This window comes from Protopterus annectens, chromosome 2.part1, assembly GCF_019279795.1.
Source record: "Protopterus annectens isolate FY-2018-M chromosome 2.part1, PAN1.0, whole genome shotgun sequence".
In the NCBI taxonomy this organism is placed as follows: Eukaryota; Metazoa; Chordata; order Ceratodontiformes; family Protopteridae; genus Protopterus; species Protopterus annectens.
The window spans coordinates 26,491,887-26,505,236 of record NC_056729.1 but is presented as its reverse complement, the minus strand read 5'-3'; the positions used below and the strand labels follow the sequence as shown (position 1 = coordinate 26,505,236).

Genomic DNA, 13,350 nt, shown 5'->3' with positions numbered 1-13,350 from the left:
CTTGCCTCAATTTCAGAACACTACCAATGTTAAGGGTGTCATTCAGACCTGGGTATCTAGTAGCGTCTAAATGGAGCTGCCAAAATAGCTCACGGTATTCTAATTTTGATTCCCAACTACCCCCTCTTATATCCGGTTGTACCTGTTCCAAAACCATAAACTTTATGTTCATGTCCTTACATGTCAAAGAGTGTTTATAAAAGGCATTACTTAATATGTAGGCATGTGTAGGCCCTGTGAGTAGCTGCTGCCCCCAATGACCCACATATATTTAGGCATGAATGCTAACTGCCACCTCCCACATATGTAGCTACTGCCTAAGGCTGTGGCAACTGTAAGTAGTGTGCTGTCTGTCAGTAATCCACAAACTGATGTTAACAAACTGCAAAGGTGTCATACAGTGGGTATGGAATGGTGCTCAGGTCCTGGCCTCCAGTTGAATGCAGAAAATAGTACCATCATACCATATGGTGCAGATATGGACCCAATATTTCACACATCAACGGCAACTCCATAAACACACAAACTGCATTGACAGACCTGACTACTCAGGTTGATAACACTGTTGCATTCAGCCATCAAGTAGTGGCAGTGGTCAGAAAAGGCTTAGACATAGTTGATCACATAGGTAAAGGGACTGCATCCACATAAAAGGTGGACATTACCTCTGTATAGTCCTCAGTCAGTAGAACAATACATTATCATCATGGCTGTTCTGGTATGTACCTATGCAGACATCTGCACCAACTGGAAAGGCTATGTTAACACCCACAGAGGTTGTCCATGGCCTTCAACACCTGTTCCATGCAGACAGCCTTGAATCAGTACTGCCCCACTCAATATCAAACAGGTTGTCCACAGGTGGGCTGTGGGATGCCTAGATGGCAATGTTGTGCTCAGCCCTTCAACAGCTGCCCCATATATGTGAGTATATCTTTGTGTGCATTACCAGTACAACAGGTCTGAGTCACATATGAGACAGCAAAAAAACCTGCTGGAGAGACAGGATTGTCTCCCAGAGGCTGCCCTGTCTCAGGGATGCACTCCCCAAACATGTCAAACACAGTACCATGCAGACCTTCATCACCTGCATCAAGGTTGAGTGGATGGGAAAAGAAAATATCTGTCCCAGCAGTCCAACCTGTGTCCAGCAATGCCAGTGGCAATAGGTGCTGATTGATGATTCTATTGGAGATATAGTAATGGCTATGCTTGTAAGGGACCCAGGGCTAGTAGTCTGGTAACTTCCTATGTACCTATGAACCTGTGATCCTATGGAACTCCCAGGTGACTGGTGTCTGCTGGGTCTGTGTCCATCACGGGTCCACCCAGGGCCACATGCCTATGGCCTGTCATGTTGTGGTGTGGGCAGCACCCTCCCTTCAGTAGTGCTGGTGGTACTGCCACTACAGGAGTGTGACTGTGCACAGCCACATGGGCTCTCAACTGATGTTGTTGCTGGCATACTTCCACATGTCTGATGCTCTACTCCCACCACATGTTCAAGCACAGACATTGCATGGTTAAGGACTGACAGTGTCTCAACCCACCGTCTATCCACTACATCAATGAAATGATGTAAGGCATCACCAATGGTGTGGAGGGAGTCATGAATGCCAGACAGTGTGGCATCCATGACCCTGAGTACCTGTCTGGTGTACTGTGCCTGTGCCTCCATGACAGACCAAAACATATGTCACTTGACACGCATACCTCTCAATTGTGCAGAATTTCACAGAATATCCATATTTTTGTCTCATTTTTTGGTCTGTTTTTCATAAAATTGTGGTTTTCTGGCAAATTAATGGCAAATTATTAAAGATGAAGATAGAAAATAATGACAGAGAATTGAGATTAAGACTTCATACCCTTCAGTAAATTCATGCTAATGCAAAACCTGTTATTTTATCAACTTTCTAAGTCTGTAAGAGCAATATTTAAAACTTGTCCCTATTTTTGGGCCTTTTACCCACTTTTATTGATGGCTTTGCCTAGATTTCTTGCTCTAAGAGGTTGAGAGGTATGGTGACACGTGCTGTGATACATCTGACAGGTTCTGGATGGGCAGTAGTCCTCCTTTGAGTACCTCTATCAATCTGCCTGTGTGGGACCTTGCCAGCTCTCTGCCTATGGCTAGTGTTTACAATGACAGATGCCATAGTCACTACACTCCCCCATTTGATGCCATCACTGTCTGACTGCCCAATATATGTGGCTGCTGGGGAATGGGTATGTGTGGGCATACTGACCATGTGTAGGGACACTGGGGGTGGAAGTGGGATGTCAACCAATGGGACAGATTTAGCCCCCAACAACCTCACCTGTGCCTCACAATGGCCACCATCATCATTAGAGTCTGATGAGACACTGATATAAGGTTACGAGAGGGACACACTCCAACCCCCATGGTCACCTGTAAAGGGAAGACAACATGACAACATTAATTCCTGCACAATAATGTCTGCTGATACACTCACATGCAGACACACACACACACACACACACACACACACACACACACACACACACACACACACACACACACACACACACACACAGAGGTGAGGTACCACAAAGGCATTATACAGACCATGCTTTCTGACTGATGCCATGCACAACACACAGTCAGACAACAACAGACTCACTCTGGACAGACCCTCAACAACATACAGTGCAGCTACATCCAGTTAATGTTGCTAGTACTATGCACCTGTGAGATATGTGACAAGTCAGAGTATGTGATGGACCTTCACTTAAAACACAGTGCAACCAGTTTACACAATAGTAATACACTCCTGTATAGCAGACTGGCTATATCTATACAAAACTACATGCTAATATGTTACAGCTACAGTAAATATGCTACTGAGATTACCAATGTGATGTACTGCAGTGAACCCCACCACAAGTGAACATACACATATTGTAATATGGCTAAGCTTAACAGTCATGTCCATGGCAAACTGGCAGCCCTTAAAATGCCTAGGGTACAGGTGAGCCATAACAAGACAGTTCCACACTCACTGGCTACAGGTTGATGGTCCTCAGTCATGCCAGTGGTATTTATGGATTTGTGGGGAGAGGTATTGTCAGCACACACACATTTGGCATTGGCATTGGTACAGGATAATATGTGCATTTATCAACATGTACAGTACAAGTTGTGATACTACCCAGATTGCTGACACTCACAATATGTGTGCACATGTGTGCTTTACAAAACCTCACCCACAAATGCAGATTGACCTGACATATGACATATATGTACAGGTATGCAGAGACTACCACTACAAATGATACAGTATTAACATGATGACCACTGGAGGCTTACCTGGATGCTGCTTGGCTGTGGACTCTGTGCCACCCACCTCCACAATATATGTACTGATGGTTTACTGTGAGCTGGTGTCTGAAGCCAGGTTTGCCAGGAACTCCTCTGTGGGTGAGAGTGGTGGTTGTGTAGCAGGCCCTCCCCCTGTGCCAGATCAGTCCCTGGCCACAGCTGCAGCCCTATGTTGTGTGTGATGTATGATATCCATAGCATGGTGTTGGACCTGCTCATAGCTCCTGTCTCGCTGGCCCACATCATTCACTGCTGCTACCAGGTTTGGCCACAGTGCAATGCATTGTTGCTGGTTATGGTGAATCCTTGGCAACAGCACCTGGTGATGGAGTCTCAGGGCATCAGTAATTGCAGTGGTCTCAGCTTCTGAGAAGGGTGGATTGCGATGTCTAAACATCCCACCTGAAAAACATGAACAGGGGAACACATCACATGACTGCATGCATTGCTCACTATTATGTACACACTCTGCCCATCCACATTTGCCATCAGTATCCAACAATACCTGCCACATCATACCCCATTATCACCACAGTAAGTATGTGGCTATCTGCAACATAGTGGCAATACATCATGCATTGCCCTCCTGATCCTGATGTTTTATGCTAATTGCTGTATGTGCTATGAGGTGGTCAAATGCATTTACCTGTTGCACATATTACTGTTTATTCATAGCCTGTCTACATGGTATGCTGTGGTGTCAGCCTCCTACTGTTGTACTATGCACCTGGACTGTAGACTCATCACTCAGGTCTCCCTGGCCTTCCTCCCTCAGATTCTGGACTATATGGCTGGACAGTGTCCAATGGTTTCCCCTGCCAGTGTGGTTGATATGGGTGTCCTGGCACAGTGTAGCAACTGCCTCATGTACACGAATGGACAACCATCTAAAAACACAATCAAGAAACACACTGTACAAGATATGCAATGATGGTAGGAACCTGCAGTCCATGCTCCCTCCCTGTCAAGGCCACATATCTGTCCCCAAACAGGTTGTTAACACAATCAGTACACCTCACACACCACACACACATACACAACACACACACATATGAAGTGGACCTCAACATACACATCCACAAAGAAGACCTCCAAGGGAAAGCCACACGTGAACACCACAGCTGTACACTCCACATACCACATGTGGCCACACACCTGGGTCCCACAAAAACACAGGTGTCAACACTTGTCACACGTTACACATAGGAGACTCCATTGTGAGACACAGTGATGTGCCTCTCACCTGGCTGTATATGTGGATGGACACAGTTACTTGTGTGTCAGGTGACAGACTCTACCATATCGCATATGCACAGCTATCTCTCACCAACAGGTACTGCCATGACTTTGTCACAGTTCATGTTGGCATGCCTGACCTCAGATATATGGACTATATGCAGTAAGGCATGAGTGAGCACACTGATTATGTGTCCCAGCCAGGTATGTCCCTAGTTTTATGCAGCATTCTGCTGGCACCCAGACTGATGCCACAATACATTCAGGACATGATTGACCTTAACATGTGGCTGTTTATCCTGTGATATTCCAAGGGGTTCCAGTACCTGTGAGCATGGGATGCTATGCTCAACAGATCACAATGCTCTGCAACAGATGGCCTCCAGCTGTATCAACTGGCCTTCAGGCATTTGGCAATAGCTCCCGCCTCCCTATTGTGCCTTTATTAGAAAAAGTGGTGAGGTTATCACTACCAACATACAACTGTCAGCACAGCAAACATTGAAGGCCATGCTGCTAAACACTAGGTGTCTACACATGACTCTTCCCTCAATGCAAGCATTCTTAACCCTGGGAAATGCTGACATCTGTGCAGTCACACACACATGGTTCAGAGCTGCAAAGAGCACCCCAGCCTTACCTGGTCTACCATCCTATCATACAGTAATACCTCAATTGTGGGCGGAAATGGCATGGGACATGTGATTGCAGTATATATGAGACACATACACACCTCCATGCTGGACAGGCAGTAAGATGCACAGGGAGCATTGCAGGGCCAGTTCACCATTGCCAACACACCTATTGAAATCATAGCTAGCTACCGGCCAACACATGTGACCAGGAAGGCCATCCTACCTATATGGACCTCAACAACTGTATTCTGATTTGAGTCTGTACCCTAAACCTGGGACCCTTGAATGAACCAAACATACATTGGATGACTGGTTAATTATTATGTATACTTAATTTTATATGTATATATGTATATATGTATGTATATATATATATATATATATATATATATATATATATATATATATATATATATATATGTGTGTGTCAATCTATATATGTATTTATCTATCTATCTATCTATATATATATATATATATATATATATATATATATATATATATATATATATATATATATAGTTTCCTCCGCATAGGTGTCCGACATCTGCAGTACCCAGATGTTTGCAGAATGTGTACATGTGCCTGATATATGTAGACCCCATGCCACTCAAATGTGGATGTCTGGAAACCAGTTGGACAATATGTAATGGGTGTCCCCAGAGTGTGGGGAATGTGTCTCTGACATACCAGACCCCTTAGAACACAGTAATGGGACATTAATATCTGGTACTGTATTCATTCCCTGACATTATATGGTCAATATGTACACATTGTTGCTGAGGCTGAGCCTGAGACCCCCCCACTACTAATGCTTATAACCTGCTGTCCTGCTGCAGGGGGTCAGCAGGTATGCTAGCTATGGCTGTCAGGAAGTGAAATACAGGTGTGGAGTACACAGTGAGCTAGCCAGTGTATGTCAGGAACAGTCAGGGACACCTGGACAATGTTTGAACTAACCCTGTATGACATTCACAGACCGAGAGTGGCTCATGACATCACATGATGTGATATGCCAGCTGTATCCACTAGTAGTTACTGTCACTATTGTATAACAGACAATCCAGTAGCATTTCTACGTGGGCTGACCATTGCTGGGGGGGGGGGGGACTCATGGGACAGAGCTACAATCTATGTCACTGCAGACAGAGGCAAGACTGTAGGTGCTGGACAGCAGACAGCAACATGTCATTCCAAGATATGTTGTTGAGACCTACTGTTGACATTCCCATTTCCCATGACTGCATCCCCCCATCTGAATTCCATTACACGGTTAACTGTATGATGTACCCGGTATAGTCCTGTATTCCTTTATGTGCATGAGCAGAAATCCAATGGTATTTTTCCTTGCAAATTGCAGTCTGTCTTCATGAAGAAAGTTACAGACCTCTTTACCATAGGCAGCAACTTGCCTTTTATAGGTAATGGTCATGAACAGGTATTTGCCTGTGCAACAATCTGCGACTCACACTTGTCAATAGCATGCGGAACAGCTGGGTTGCATTGCCATTAGCCAATGGCATGGGAACACACTCCTATAATTAAGGCCTTCATGAAGGCCTTGGCCCTTTTCCTAGCTGTGAGGAGGACATTATTGAGGTGTGGGAGCTACAGCATCACAGAGGGTATGTACAAACACTGTTTACTGTTTGGATTGATGTATGTCCACAGTTGTGCATGCAATGTTTGGCCATTGTTAACATAGTTTCTGATTCTGTGGCAGGTTACTGTTTAACAATGTGTATTGGGCTCGGTAAGGAGGCAGGCACATGTGAATGTCATGCATCACTTTTATCTGTATGTGCATGCTGCTGCAGTTGATGCTGGTTTATTAGCTGTGTATGTTTGTAGGGGGAGACTGTGATACATGTTCCTGTCACCTGAGCACCCCCCAACCCTTGATGCATGGGTGTTGTCTGGATGCCCTGTTCTAGGTGTTTGGGGGGGTATGGTAGATCTGTAGTAGGTATCTGAACATACTGCTGCATGTGTAGCAGGCCACAGCTGCTGCATTCTGGCCAGGAGTCATACTAAGATTGTGAAGACATTGGGTGACAGCAAGCTGTATATGTTAATGAGGAAGCAGTGACAGCTCTTGTGTCACAGCATGGCCAGGGTGAGGGTACCCATAACAGTCCAGGTGAAGCATGTACCTCTGATACATATGTTAAGTAGTAGTACCATTCAGAGAGTAGTAGGGGATATTTTGGACATGTATTCATATTTGTGACATGTGTCCCAACTTCCAGGCCTTTGACATGCTAATGTGGGTGGCAGTGACTGTGGTAGCAGCAACCAGTTCTGCTGGACATTGCAGGACTCAGTTATTTCTAGGTTGTTTTGCCATGCATGTAGTTGTGCAACAGACTGGACTGTGGGCTTGAACTGTGGGTGTCCATATGTCAGGGATGCTAGGAATGTAACAGATAGAGCTACTGAGTCATTGTTATGGGAGGTATAGTTGCAAGACATATGTGCATGCATACAGTGTGTTACACAGGATTTGGCATAAACATGTGTGTTTGGATGGCTGTGACATGTGACACTGTCTGTCATGTTTTTGGAAAAATCAATCTGCACTGCCTTGTCAGTACTTCAGCACACACAATAACTTTGATGACAACCATGCCATAAGTAAATGACACAACTGTGGACATTTTGCAACAGTCTGTGCATTTGTCAGCTGTACCTGACATAGTAGACTTCCTAAAAAAATGGCCTCGATTGCAACGAGATGAATACAGATAAACAATTCCAAATAAGCAACTAAGAAGTGCTTAAAAAAGAGAACTTTAATTTAACAAATAAAAATAAATCAGATACATCCAGTAAATCAAGTGCTTTCTTCTCCAACCATTTGGAGACTTTATCAAGACAGAGCATGCCCCAACTGCAATTAAATTTATAATACAAAGTTAATTACTGAACCAATCAACATCCATGGTTCATGAATAATTCATGAGCAATGACTATTCCTACAATTTACATCTAATAATGTAAAATTAACCACACATAAAACATTCATCATCCTAAATATTACCCACTATAATACATTTAAATACATAACTAAAAAATACATTATTAAAAAATCTAATAAAAACTCAACATTTCCTATATGTTGAAACACCTCAAATAACCCCAATATATTATAGTATAAATGAATAAATACATATATAAATACATAATAGATACAGTATAAAATTCACCAATGTATAAAAATAATGCATATGTTTCAACTATTAAGAATTACCAGAACATTTCTTTAAAAGCATCATCTGTCTAAAGCTTTTAATCTTAAAAAGCAAGTAATTGCAACAGATTCATTTAAGCCTGGCCATTGAGTTGCATTCGTTCTCAACTGCCATAAGGCCTCACTTCTCTCCAAATATAAAGTCCAAGGTCCACCTCTTGGGTCTAGTTCAATAACTTCAATAACAGCGAATTTAAAGTCATGTCTGGGCCATTCCATACAATGTTTTGCAAGGGTATTGGTTTCTTTTTGCAGTCTGATATCCCTCAAATGCTCATAAATACAGTTTTTAAGTTTTGTTTCTGTCTTTCCAATATAAAAACAGACACATTTGGAACAGAATGCACAATAAACCACCTTCTCAGTGTAACAGCTGCACTTTTTTTGTAAAGAGACCTTTATACTATTTATGTTAAATTTTGACCCTTCCTTAATATATTGGCAATAATTGCATGCCCCACACTTCTTCATATGGCCCCATCCCGAATCTGGTAACTCCTTTCAAAGATGTTCTTTAAGGTTTGTCCCTTTCTATATACCACAATAGGCTTCTCACTTATGCATTGTCTAATGTCATTATCTGAGGTCAAAATTATCAAATTTTTATCCAAAATCCTAAAAGTTTATTTACTATCAAGATTATAAGAAGTGATAAAAGCTGAATGAAACTTTCTGTTTGCTTACACTTGTTCAACAGGTGTCATAACATTCACATTAACATTGCTGTCTGTATTAACAGAACCAACATTCAAATTTAAAACCATATGCTTGTTCACTTCATTGCCAGAGTGCACCATCTCCGAATTCAGTATAGCATGATAAAACCCTCTCTCTCTTATTAACTACTTCCAACATTAAGTTGTTGATTAAGTCCAATGGATATTCTCTTTTAAGAAACATATCTTTCAACAGTTCACATTCATCCAAGAAAGAGTCGAAACTAGACACCATTCGAGCAACTCTAAGAAAATGCCCCTTAACAACTGCTCTTTTTTGTTTGAAGGGATGGCTACTGTCAAAATGTAAAAAAACTGTTTGAATACGTTTCCTTCCTATAAATATATGACTCAAAATTCCTTAAGACTGTATTTTTTGTCAGTTTAACATCCAAATAAGAGATTTCATTGGGATCGATATTATGGGTGAACCTTAAAAAGGCTGTTGAATTATTCATGTGAGTTATAAATTCATTAATCATCTTACTTGGTCCATCCCAAAATATAAAAATATCATCCAAAAATCTCACATACATTTTACAATGTTGATAATAAACTGAATTAATAACAAACTTTTTCTCCCATTGTAGCATCACCAAATTAGAATACAAACCACCACATGGAGAACCCATAGCAACACCAACTGCTTGGATAAAGAATTCACCATTAAAAAATATACAGTTATTTTTCAACACAAGTTCAAATAGTTGTTCGTATACATTAATTTTTGGTTGTGATACTCCTTTTTCCAATAAATAGTCACATGCTCATTCAATACCAGTATCATGGGATATGGAGGTGTACAAATCCTTCACATCAATGGTGATGAATACACCTGTCTCACTGTATTCTAAATTATTAACCCTTTCTAAAAAATCCCCCTGAATCCTTACATATGATAGTTTCTTCACTAACAAAACATTTCAAATTAATATCCAAGTATTTTGCGATGGGATAAGTGATAGAACCATGCCCATTCACTATAGGGCGCATAGGTGGATCAACCATATTCTTGTGTAGTTTTGGTAATCCAAATATACAAGGAGTTTTTGGATGATGCACTGTCAGGTAATTGTACTCATCTATAGAAATTGAGCCTTCAATAAAGAAGTCCATTAATTCATTTTTTACTTTGTTATAAATGCCATTTAACTCATTAATAGAGATTGTCCTATATGCATCACTCAAAAGAATATTATTCATCCTTGTGTTATAATCATCTAGGTCCATAATGACAATTCCACCTCCTTTATCTGGTTTTATAATCTGCACATCTCTATTAGTTCTAAGTTTGTTTAGACCATCCATCTCACTTTTACTTAAGTTAGGTGAGTGTGCATTTCTGTGCATATTTCTAACATCTATTTCACACATTTTATCAAACATCGCTAAAGCAGGGTGCAGGGGTGGGTTGAACATGCTTGAAATGTGCAAACGGTTACTTACATATTCAACAGATTTAAATAGGGCATTTAAATTCAACTTCCTAACAAAATGTCTGATATCAATTAATGTTTGTGTAATGTTAAAATTTTTGGCTGGGATAAATGATAAACCTCTAGAAAATAAATTACAATCATTAGCATCAAAAATACATGAAGAAAAATGATATACATTAAAATAATTTCTGGAATTCTTTAAAATAACACAGTTATTCAACATATGCTCATTCGAATTCAATTCCATTCCCGATATTCCCCCCTTTGATAATACATTTTCCCCCTCGACCCTTGTTTGTATGAAATGTCCCTTGATTCTGCACATTCTGGTTGTTTCTGTCTTTCAGTCTTTCTGATCTCCTCAGTGGGGGAAAGTTGTCTTGATCTAAAAAATGTTCCTCATTATTCCCAGGGGCTCCATCATTATAATTATGGTTCTCCATATTCCAAGCTTGTGACTGAGGGGGTGGGGATAAGCTGTGTTTGAACAATATTGAGCCCTATCCCTCTCTATTTTCTTCATCTTCCTAGCTTTAATTGAAACTGTTTATTGTTCAATAGATTTAACTATTCTGTTGTAGTCAAAAATATTGTTGTCATGAGCCACATCTTGCACAATCCTGTTGTCCAGTTCAGTCGCTTCTTTTATTAAATCTTTCAAAATTAATTCATTATTTTGATAACTAGATCCATGTACTTGAAGCCATGTCTATCACATACTAATCAAATCCTTATGGAAGCATGAACCAGCTATTAGCCCTGTGGGAAAGCACCACATGTGCAAACCCTTAGGCACAAGTTTAAGCTTTAAACATTCTTTAAAGTATGCATTATCAACTTGAATCTTCTTAATTTTAAGTAAAATGCGGTCTAATTTGTACAAACTGTTGTTGTAAAAATCAGTACTTACAGGTGAAGGTGTAGAAAAAGCCATCTCCTCTCCTAACCAGTCGGTCGTTCTAATGGGATTAAAGTTAACTTGAACATCTTCACGAGCATTTCTTCTTAAATTTGTGCTCTGTGATGAACGCTGCTCTCCATCCATTAATCTCGTACCAGCAATTCTTCCTGAATGCTCCTCATTACTGGTGTTGTTGCCGTTGTTGTTATTTAAACTTCTGTCTCCACCAGGTCTAATATCACCATTTTCAGAGTCTAAAAAAAGAGAAACAGCACTCGATTCCTCACCACGACTTCTACTAGAGCCAGCAACTTCCTGGTTTGGTCCTCCCTTCGGAGCTGACATCATATGGGCATGCTCTATTCTGTCTAACCTTTGAGTGATCCGTTCTAAATGCTGCAAGATATCCTCAATCGAACTGTTCTTTTGTGGAGTATATAATGATTGTGAAGCCTCCATCTCCTGTGGCTCTGTTGCCATAAAAACAAATAACTTCAAACTTTTAAAGGCCAAAAAAACAAAACACAATACAAAAAAACGGCCTCGGATGCAACGAGATGAAGAAAGATAAAAAATTCCAAATAAGCAACTAAGAAGTGCTTAAAAAAGAGAACTTTAATTTAACAAATAAAAATAAATCAGATACATCCAGTAAATCAAGTGCTTATTTGGAATTTTTTTATCTTTCTTCATCTTGTTGCAACCGAGGCCGTTTTTTTGGATTGTGTTTTGTTTTTTGGCCTTTAAAAGTTTGAAGTTATTTGTTTTTATGGCAACGGAGGCACAGGAGATGGAGGCTTCACAATCATTATATACACCGCAAAGGAACAGTTTGATTGAGGATGTCTTGCAGGATTTGGAACGGATCACTCAAAGGTTAGACAGAATAGAGCATGCCCATATGACGTCAGCTTCGAAGGGAGGACCAAACCAGGAAGTTGCTGGCTCTAGTAGAAGTCATGGTGAGGAATCGAGTGCTGTTTCTCTTTTTTTAGACTCTGAAAATGCTGATATTAGACCTGGTGGAGACAGAAGCTTAAATAACAACAACGGCAACAACACCAGTAATGAGGAACGTTCGGGAAGAATTGCTGGTATGAGTTTAATGGATGGAGAGTAGCATTCATCACAGAGCACAAATTTAAGAAGAAATGCTGGTGAAGATGTTCAAGTTAACTTTAATCCCATTAGAATGACTGACTGGTTAGGAGAGGAGATGGCTTTTTCTACACCTTCACCTGTAAGTATTGATTCTTACAACAACAGTTTGTACAAATTAGACTGCATTTTACTTAAAATGAAGAAGATTCAAGTTGATAATGCATACTTTAAAGACTGTTTAAAGCTTAAACTTGTGCCTAAGGGTTTGCACATGTGGCGCTTTACCACAGGGCTAATAGCTGGTTCATGCTTCCATAAGGATTTGAGTAGTATGTTTGATAGACATGGCTTCGAGTACATGGAGCATTAATTTTGAAAGATTTAATAAAAGAAACGACTGAACTGAACAACAGGCTTGTGCAAGATGTGACTCATGACAACAATATTTTTGACTACAACAGAATATTTAAATCTATTGAACAAGAAATGGTTTCAATTAAAGCTAGGAAGATGAACAAAACAGAGAGGAATAGGGCTCAATATTGTTCAAACACAGCTTATTCCCACATCCCTCGGTCACAAGCTTGGAATATGGAGAACCATAATTATAATGATGGTGCCCCTGGGAATAATGAGGAACATTTTATATATCAAGACAACTTTCCCCCACTGAGGAGATCAGAAAGACTGAGAGACAGAAACAACCAGAATGTGCAGAATCAAGGGACT

The 13,350-nt window shown here is 40.6% G+C and overlaps 1 protein-coding gene across 1 annotated transcript in view; it reads right to left on the bottom strand.

The window, feature by feature from the left end:
• The window catches only part of LOC122793948 (alpha-1D adrenergic receptor-like), a 521,175-nt gene that overhangs the window by 55,239 nt on the left and 452,586 nt on the right, over window positions 1-13,350 (bottom strand). The gene's annotated exons all lie outside the window — the stretch shown is intronic.